Genomic DNA, 9,416 nt, shown 5'->3' with positions numbered 1-9,416 from the left:
ATTCTAAACAATGATATAAATATATTTCTAAATTATACACATTTAATAGATCTCCATTAAATCACATTTTGCACATTTATAGCCGTGTCGCTAACTTTTTCAATTTATTCACCGCTTTTCTGGAACTACTAATGTGTCTTTTGAAATTTCGAATTCTAAAAACTGTGCGGCATGGAACAAAATATTTCGAGTTATTTGGATGTGACTGCTAATGGTGATAATCAAACATCTTATCCATACATTTCAAATGATCAAGAAACACTATAGCTGGTTCACTTAAGGTGGATTCTCGTTTGAGGCCTACGCTTACGAGAAGTTTGTTTGGCGGCCGCTGATTGGCTGGTGCCAGGAGGAAGGCCGCTCCCAGCCAATCAACGGCTGTCAAACAAACGTCTCGCAGGCATAGGGCTCACCCAAGAATCTACGTTAAATGAAATAGCTATAGGTTTCATCAGTTTCCCCTCACTAAAGCTTATGGCACCAATCTTTCTGTCATCTTTCTTTGTTACTTTTGCTCCTAAATGTTCCAGTTGTGGAAACTTGCGAGCAATGAACACGCCAACATATCGCAAACCCTATTCTTCTCCTTCTATGGCATCTTCCCGTGTTTGTTCTTCAACTTCCTGGTCTTTGATTGATTGATTGATTGATTGTGGGTTTTCTGGCGTCACAACTACCAGGGTCACCGACGCCGATCCTGGGCTTTGAAGTCATCACTTCGATCATCCTTATTAAATTCTGGTAATCAAAATAAAATTGCTGATAAACTGGGTTCTTTCTGAAGGGAATTTCCTTTGTCTTCAAATGATGCGTCTTGCTTGTCAGGGACGTGGGAAAATGAGGCGGGTGTTACATTTTCACTGTTGCAGTTTTAAACGTTGCTCTTTGAGCTTACAAGTGTGCTGTCTTTTCCTTAAAGGTGGGCTCTGAGACGATGTTTAAATGCAACTGGTGATGGGTGCTGATCGTGCGCTCCCATTTGACTTTTGCAACCAAAAAAGTGCCCCAACCCAACCTGATTTTGTCTGTAATTTAGAGTATACGTCATGCCAAGTTTTTATTTTGCCATTTCCATCAAGTTAGACAAAGGATAGAGCATTGTACTTTTCATCACTTTCATTTCTCTACCGATTCTATTCATGTCTTGAAAGATTTTGTCATGCATTTACAGGTTTAGTCACGTAAGCATTTCTTGATGATTTTCTGTCTGTTGGCAGTCGAGAATAAAATGGATAAAAAATCTATCAACAAGCCGAATGAAATGGCTTGTAATATTTCAGCCCTTCTCTTCAAATATCCTTGGTTGTCGAAGTGATCAAAAGATTTATAAGTACTTTTGGACAGCAGTTGCACGGCACGTTTAACTTTCATTCGTTGCATACCTATAATAACATTGATATGTTTTTCGGAAATTTTATAAGCTGTCCGAAGATCACTTCATTCCTCTTTATTAGCTCTCTAACTGAACCATTGTGAGCTTACGTACTATATACAGTTGCCTTAAAGTGTTCCTTTACCCAATCCCCTCATATTTCACGAAAATGGTCTGGTAACACAGCAATGAAGCCTGTTTGTCTGTAACGACAAACGTGAATGGTCGAGATATTGGATGCCAATGCTCATATTTTCTAATCACTACTGTAGACAATGTGTTAATGATATTAATGATATAAGAATAATAGTTTACTTTACCAGTGAATTAAGTTGTTAATAAATAGAAAAACTGTTTAGTAACAGAGTAATAAAAATAGCAATGATGAAAATCATATTCAGTCCTTACTAACCATAATCGTCAACCTTTGTTCCATTCTTCGTGGACGGCGACAAAGCGATATCAGTGAAGGTGTGAAACAAGTTATTGAAGTCAAACTAACTATTTCAAATATATCTTTTAATATTTAAAATTTCCCTCCACATGTGACCTAATGAAACATCAAGAACAAATCATCGATTGTATTTTCATTTTTATGAAAGTAAACTCCACGATGATTCTCAGAATAGTGAGGTTCATATGAGTTCATAACAACTATGGTGGTAGTTCGAGAATTCATCGGTTATCAAAGACCCACTTGACAACGGAATTACCCTAAGGAATGTAATTAAGTGCTTTGTAAGGTAGATTACTGTTAATACGTTAATACAGATATATATATATATATATATATATATATATATATATATATATATATATATATATATATATATATATATATATATATATACAATAAGCAATTGGCCATGCAACCAGATGCACCTTAGATGGGTAGATACATAGAAATAAGAGCTGGATTTAATTGCTTTTGCTTTCAATATTTGTCAGTTTTTAATTTTATTCCTTTTCATTTAACTTAAATGACTCAATTTTTCCCCTCGTCTGAGCTGGTCCTTGGTCATAATCATTGCTAAAAAGTAAAACACCCAAGCTTTTTGTAATTATATAATTATGAGTTTTCTTTGTTAAATCAGCTGGTTTCATCAATGAATTTATAGCAAATATCTGAAAACTATGTGATGTTCAGTGTTTTTCACAACCATAATTCCATATTAGCCTTTGTTATAGGACTCAAGCAATAGAGATTGATTTAAGCTATGTTTTTTTTTTTTTTTTTTTTTTTGTCAAATTTCCATTCTCGTAACAATCCTTACGTTGAAACAAAAAAACCCCACAAGATTACGGAGTATAAATTCTCTACTTGTGAGTACTAATATAGTATTTCACTTACTAACTGAGTACTTTCAGGCCTTAACTGTGGCACTTTCTCAAGGAATATGGATAACTCCTTACTGGAGAGAAGCATTAGAGTCTTCACGAATGTATATAAGTAATGACTTAGTGGAGGCAGAATTGAAGTCTCCTGTTGGAGACTCCATTGCTGCCTCCAGTAAGTAGTTATCTACATCCCTGGAGACTTCAATGCTCCCTCCAGTAGGTAGTTAGCTGTGACCTGGAGACTTCAATGCTGCCTCCACGTAAGTAGTTATCTACATCCCATGGAGACCTTCAATGCTGCCTCCAGTAAGTAGTTATCTTACATCCCTGGAGGATTCAATGCTGCCTCCAGTAAGTAGTTCATCTGTGACCTGGAGACTTCAATGCCCTTGCCTCCAGAAAGTAGTTATCTGTGACCTGGAGACTTCAATGCTTGCCACAGTTAAGTAGTTAATCTGACTGGAGACTTCATGCTGCCACCAGTAAGTAGTTATCTGTGACCTGGAGACTTCAATGCTGCCACCAGTAAGTAGTTATCTGTGACCTGGAGACTTCAGGTTGCTTCAGTAAAGTAGTTATCTGGTGACCTGGAGACTTCCATCCTTTGCATAGTAGTAAGTTACTTGTGACCTTGGGACTTCAAATGCTGCCCCACCAGTAAGTAGGTTATCGTGACTTCGGAGACTTCAATGCTGCCTCCAGTAAGTAGTTATCTGTGACCTGGAGACTTCATGCTGCCTTCCAGTAAGTAGTTTATCTACATTCTTAGAGACTTCCAATGCTGAAGTATTTATCTGTGACCTGGAGAACCTCCAATGCTGGCCACTAGTAAGTAGTTATCTGTGACCGGAGACTTCAATGATGACCCTAAGTAAGTTATTCTGTGACCTGGAGACTTCAATGCTGCCTCCAGTAAGCAGTTATTCTGACCTGGAGGACTTTCAAGCTGCCTCAAGTAGTAGTTCCTCTGTGACCTGGAGACTTCAATGCTGCCTCACCATAAGTAGTTATCTGTGAACCTGGAGACTTCAATGCTCTGTGACCAGTAAGTAGTTATCTGTAACCTGGAGACTTCAATGCCCCTGCCACCAGTATAGTTATCTGTGACACTGAATGGAGACCTTCAATGCTGCCATCCAGTAAGTATTATCTGTGACCTGGAGACTTCAATGCTGCCTCCGTTAAGTAGTTATCTACTACCCTGGAGACTGCAATGCTGCCACTAATTAGTTAATACAAGTGGAGACTTCAATCCTGCCTCCATTAAGTATTTATTGTGACCTGGAGACTTCAATGCTGCCACCAGTAGTTATCTGTGACCTGGAGACTTCAATGCTGCCACCCGTAAGTAGTAATCTGTGACAGGGAGACTTCAATGCTGCCACCATTAAGTAGTTATCTGTGACCTGGAGATTAATGCGCCTCCAGTAATTCCCCGTTTATCTTGACCCTGGAGACTTCAATGCTGCCAGTAAAGTAGTTTATCTGTGACCTGGAGACTTCAATGCTGCCTCCCAGTAAGTAGTTATCTGTGACCTGGAGACTTCAATGCTGCCACCAGTAAGTAGTTATCTGTGACCTGGAGACTTCAATGCTGCCTCCAGTAAGTAGTTATCTGTGACCTGTTAGACTTCAATGCTGCCTCCGAGTAAGTATGTATCTACATCTTAGAGACTTCAATGCTGCTCCAGTAAGTAGTTATCTGTGACCTGGAGACTTCACCTAGGTCAACCTGGGAAAAGCAAAATGCTGCCACCCCCAGTAAAGTAGTTATCTGTGACCTGATGACTTTCAATGCTGCCTCCAGTAAGTAGTTATCTGTGAACCTGGAGACTTCAATGCTGCCTCCAGTAAGTAGTTATTTATCTGTGACCTGAGACTTCATGCTGGCACCAGTAAGTAGTTATCTGTGACCTGGAGACTTCAATGCTGCCTCCAGTAAGTAGTTATCTGGTGACCGGAGACTTCCATTGCTGCCTCCAAGTAAGTGGTTATCTAACATCCTGGAGACTTCAATGCTGCCTCAGTAAAGTAGTTATCTACATCGCCCTGGAGACTTCAATGCTCCTTCCAGTAAGTATTTATCTGTGACTGGAGACTTCAATGCTGCCTCCAGTAAGCAGTTTATCTACATCTGGAGACTTCAATGCTGCCATCCAGTAAGTAGTTATCTACATCCTGGAGAAAACCTTCAATGCTGCCTCCAGTAAGTTAGTTATCTACATCCTGGAGACCTCCAATCCCTGCTTCCATCCGTAAGTAGTTATCTACATCCCTGATCCCTGATACCCTCCAATGCTGCCTCCAGTAAGTACTTATCTGTGACCTGGAGACTTCAATGCTGCCTCTAGTAAAAAATAGTTATCCATATTCCTGGGGAACTTCGAATGACTGCCTCCAGTAAGTAGTTATCCATATTCCTGGAGACTTCAATGCTGCCTCCTAGTAAGTAGTTATCTGTGATCTGGGGACGTTCAATGCTGCCCCCTAGTAAGTAGTTTATCCATATTCCTGGGGACTTCAATGCTGCCTCCAGTAAGTTATTCCTTCCATCCCTATTCCTGGAGAGCTTCAATGCTGCCTGCCAGTCCAAGTAGTTAATTATCCCTGTGACCTGTAGACTCAATGCTGCCTCCCAGTAAGCAGTATCTACATCCCTGGAGACTTCAAATGATGCCTCCAGTAAGTAGTTATCTGTGATCTGACTTCAATGCTGCCTCCAGAAGTAGTTATCTTGAGGGGGAATTTCAATGCGCCTCCAGTAAGTAGTTATCATTCTGACTTCAATGCTGCCTCAGTAGTAGTTTATCCATATTCGGGAGGATTCATGCTGTCCAGTAAAGTAGTTATCCCTATGCTTAAATGTGCCTCCAGTAAGTAGTTATCTATCTGGAGACTTCAGCTGCTACCCAATATTAGTGATCGAACATCCATAGGAGACTTCAATGCTGCCTCCAGTAAGTAGTTACTACTCCCTGGAGACTCAATGCTGCCTCCAGTAAGTATTATCACATCCCTGATCCAATGCTCCTAGTGGTTTTTATATCCTGGAGACTCAATGCTGCCTCCAGTAAGTAGTTATCTGTATCCTGACTTCCAATGCTGCCTCAGTAAGAGTTATCTATCCCTGATCAATGCTGCCCCTCCAGTATATTATCTACATCCTGGAGACTTCAATGCTGCCTCCAGTAAGTAGTTATCTACATCCCTGGAGACTCCAATGCTGGCTCCAGTAAGTAGTATCTACTCCCTGAGACTCCAATGCTGCCTCCAGTGAGTAGTTATCTACATCCCTGGAGACTCCAATGCTGCCTCCAGTAAGTAGTTATCTGTGACCTGGAGACTTCAATGCAGCCTCCAGTAAGTAGTTATCTGTGACCTGGAGACTTCAATGCTGCCTCCAGTAAGTAGTTATCTGTGACCTGGAGACTCCAATGCTGCCTCCAGTAAGTAGTTATCTACATCCCTGGAGACTTCAATGCTGCCTCCAGTAAGTAGTTATCTGTGACCTGGAGACTTCAATGCTGCCTCCAGTAAGTAGTTATCTGTGATCTGGGGACTTCAATGCTGCCTCTAGTAAGTAGTTATCTACATTCCTGAAGACTCCAATGCTGCCTCCAGTAAGTAGTTATCTACATCCCTGGAGACTTCAATGCTGCCTCCAGTAAGTAGTTATCTGTGACCTGGAGACTTCAATGCTGCCTCCAGTAAGTAGTTATCTGTGACCTGGAGACTTCAATGCTGCCTCCAGTAAGTAGTTATCTGTGACCTGGAGACTTTAATGCTGCCTCCAGTAAGTAGTTATCTGTGACCTGGAGACTCCAATGCTGCCTCCAGTAAGTAGTTATCTGTGACCTGGAGACTTCAATGCTCCCTCCAGTAAGTAGTTATCTGTGACCTGGAGACTTCAATGCTGCCTCTAGTAAATAGTTATCCATATTCCTGGGGACTTCAATGCTGCCTCCAGTAAGTAGTTATCTACATTCTTGGAGACTTCAATGCTGCCTCCAGTAAGTAGTTATCCATATTCCTGGAGACTTCAATGCTGCCTCCAGTAAGTAGTTATCCTTATTCCTGGAGATTTTAATAACAGCCTCTAGTAAATAGTTATCCATATTCCTGGAGACTTCAAGTCTTCTCTCCAATAAATAGTTATCCATATTCCTGGAGACTTCAATGCTGCCTCCAGTAAGTAGTTATTCATATTCCTGGAGATTTCAATGCTGCCTCTAGTAAATAGTTATCCATATTCATGGAGACTTCAGATCTGCCTCCAGTAAGTAGTTATCCATATTCCTGGAGACTTCAATGCAGCGTCCAATAAATAGTTATCTCCATTCTTGGAGACTTCAATGCTGCCTCTAATAAGTAGTTATCCATATTCCTGGAGACTTCAATGCGGCCTCCAGTAAATAGTTATCTACATTCATGGAGACTTAATGCTGCCACCACTAAGTAGTTATCTATATTCCTGGAGACTTAAATGCTGCCTCCAGTAAACAGTTATCTACATTCTTGGAGACTTCAGTGCTGCATCCAGTTTGTAGTGATCCATATTCCTGGAGACTTCAATGCTGCCTCCAGTAAGTAGTTATCCATACTTCTAGAGACTTCAATGCTGCTCTCCAGTAAGTAGTTATTCATATTCCTGGAGACTTCAATGCTGCCTCCAGTAAGTAGTTATCTACATTCTTGGAGACTTCAATGCTGCCTCCAGTAAGTAGTTATCCATATTCCTGGAGACTTCAAGTCTTCTCTCCAATAAATAGTTATCCATATTCCTGGATACTTCAATGCTGCCTCCAGTAAGTAGTTATCCATATTCCTGGAGACTTCAATGCTGCTCTCCAGTAAGTAGTTATCTACATTCATGGAGACTTCAATGCTGCCTCCAGTAATCAGTTAGCCATATTCCTGGAGACTTCAATGCTGCTCTCCAGTAAGTAGTTATCTACATTCATGGAGACTTCAATGCTGCCTCCAGTAATTAGTTATCCATATTCCTGGAGACTTCAATGCTGCCTCCAGTAATCAGTTAGCCATATTCCTGGAGACTTCAATGCTGCTCTCCAGTAATAGTTATCTACAATTCATGGAAGCTTCAATTCTGCTTCAAGTAAATTAGTAATCCATTATCCTGGAGACTTCAATGCTACTCTCCAGTTAGTTATTACATTACTTGGGAGACCTTCAATGATGCCTCCAAGTAATAGTATCCATTATTCCTGCTGAGACGCAAATGCTTCCTCAGGTAAGTGGTTATTTCCATTTCCTTGGAGACTTCAATGCCGCCTTCCAGTAAAAGTAGTTAATCCCTATTCCTGGAGACTTCAATTGATTTGCATGGTAATAGTTTCCATTATTCCTGGAGACTTCAAGCTTCCTCCAAGTGGTTATTTACATTCTTGGAGACTTCAATGCCGCTCCAGTAAGTAGTTATCCATATCCTGGAGACTTGCAATGCTACCTCCAGTAAGTAGTTCTCTATATTCATGGAGACTTCAATGCTGCCTCCCGTAATTAGTTATCCATATTCCTAGAGACTTCAATGCTGCCTCCAGTAAGTAGTTATCTACATTCATGGAGACTTCAATGCTGCCTCCAGTAAGTAGTTATCCATATTCCTGCATATCTTCCTCTTTCCATCGCTGCATTGTTTTGTAAACTGGCCCACCTCAAAGTTTACTCAGCTTGATTAGCTGCATTTTGATATATTTACCCATGTGATAAGGGTTAAGTTGTTGTCCATATTTCTGGAGACTTCAATGATGCTTGCTCTACAGTTTGTAGTTATCTATATATCTGGAGACTCCAACACTGCAGAACAGTGTTTAGGCTCTATTAAAACACATCAAATATATTGCAGCTTCAGATTAAATCATCAAGTCCCAAAACCCTAGACTAAGTTAATGAGTCATTTGATGTATGTCCTGCTCAAGATGTAGGCCTAGGCCAACGTCAGAAGAATCTGTCCTATTATGTAAATTGTGGCCTCGGCCTAAATTATCTAGGGCTGAAGACAAAGAGACTATGTCATTGTCAGTCATGGTATTCCGATGCCAGACATAGGCCTAGGATAAGGTCAGAAGAATCCAGCCTCGTGGTCTCTAAACTGCCTTCAGTGCTGTGTCTGTATGTAAACGTCTTTCACTTCTCATATGTAGGTTTGGTTTGCGTTGACCTGCTTAAGATGTTCGTGATTGACAGGAAAAGCACCTAAAGAAGGAACAAAATATTTGTGCATCCTGTTGCTTTACTTTCAAAAACACTTTCATCTCATAATAGGTCCTGAGCTGTCAGAAAGCTTTATCTGCATCGTATAAACAGATTTAATAGGTTGTAACGGATTTCTTTGCTTCGAAATGAAAATTAAGCTTGGTAAAATGCCAGTCGAATCAAATTTACTACAAAAATCAAATAACAGGTTTAATCATTTGTAGAGGCCTTTTGGCTACCACGTCAAGGGTAACACTAAATTCCGTTAGACCTAAGTACTGCTGCTTTCTAATCATGAGGAGAATGAATGAGTTAGGTGCTATGACCAAACCAAAACCCCTCCCGAAAAAATCAAGAACAAGAAACAAGATATTAAAATATCAAGGGTTGACCTTTAGGCAAAGGCAAACAGAACTTATTAGACTGCAGTTCCAGAGTTTTGTAAAAGAGGGGAAAGGATTACTGATTTTTCTACACCACATCTCGCGAG

Source organism: Macrobrachium nipponense, chromosome 15, assembly GCF_015104395.2.
Source record: "Macrobrachium nipponense isolate FS-2020 chromosome 15, ASM1510439v2, whole genome shotgun sequence".
Classification (NCBI taxonomy): Eukaryota; Metazoa; Arthropoda; class Malacostraca; order Decapoda; family Palaemonidae; genus Macrobrachium; species Macrobrachium nipponense.
Note: the sequence above shows the minus strand (reverse complement) of the source record.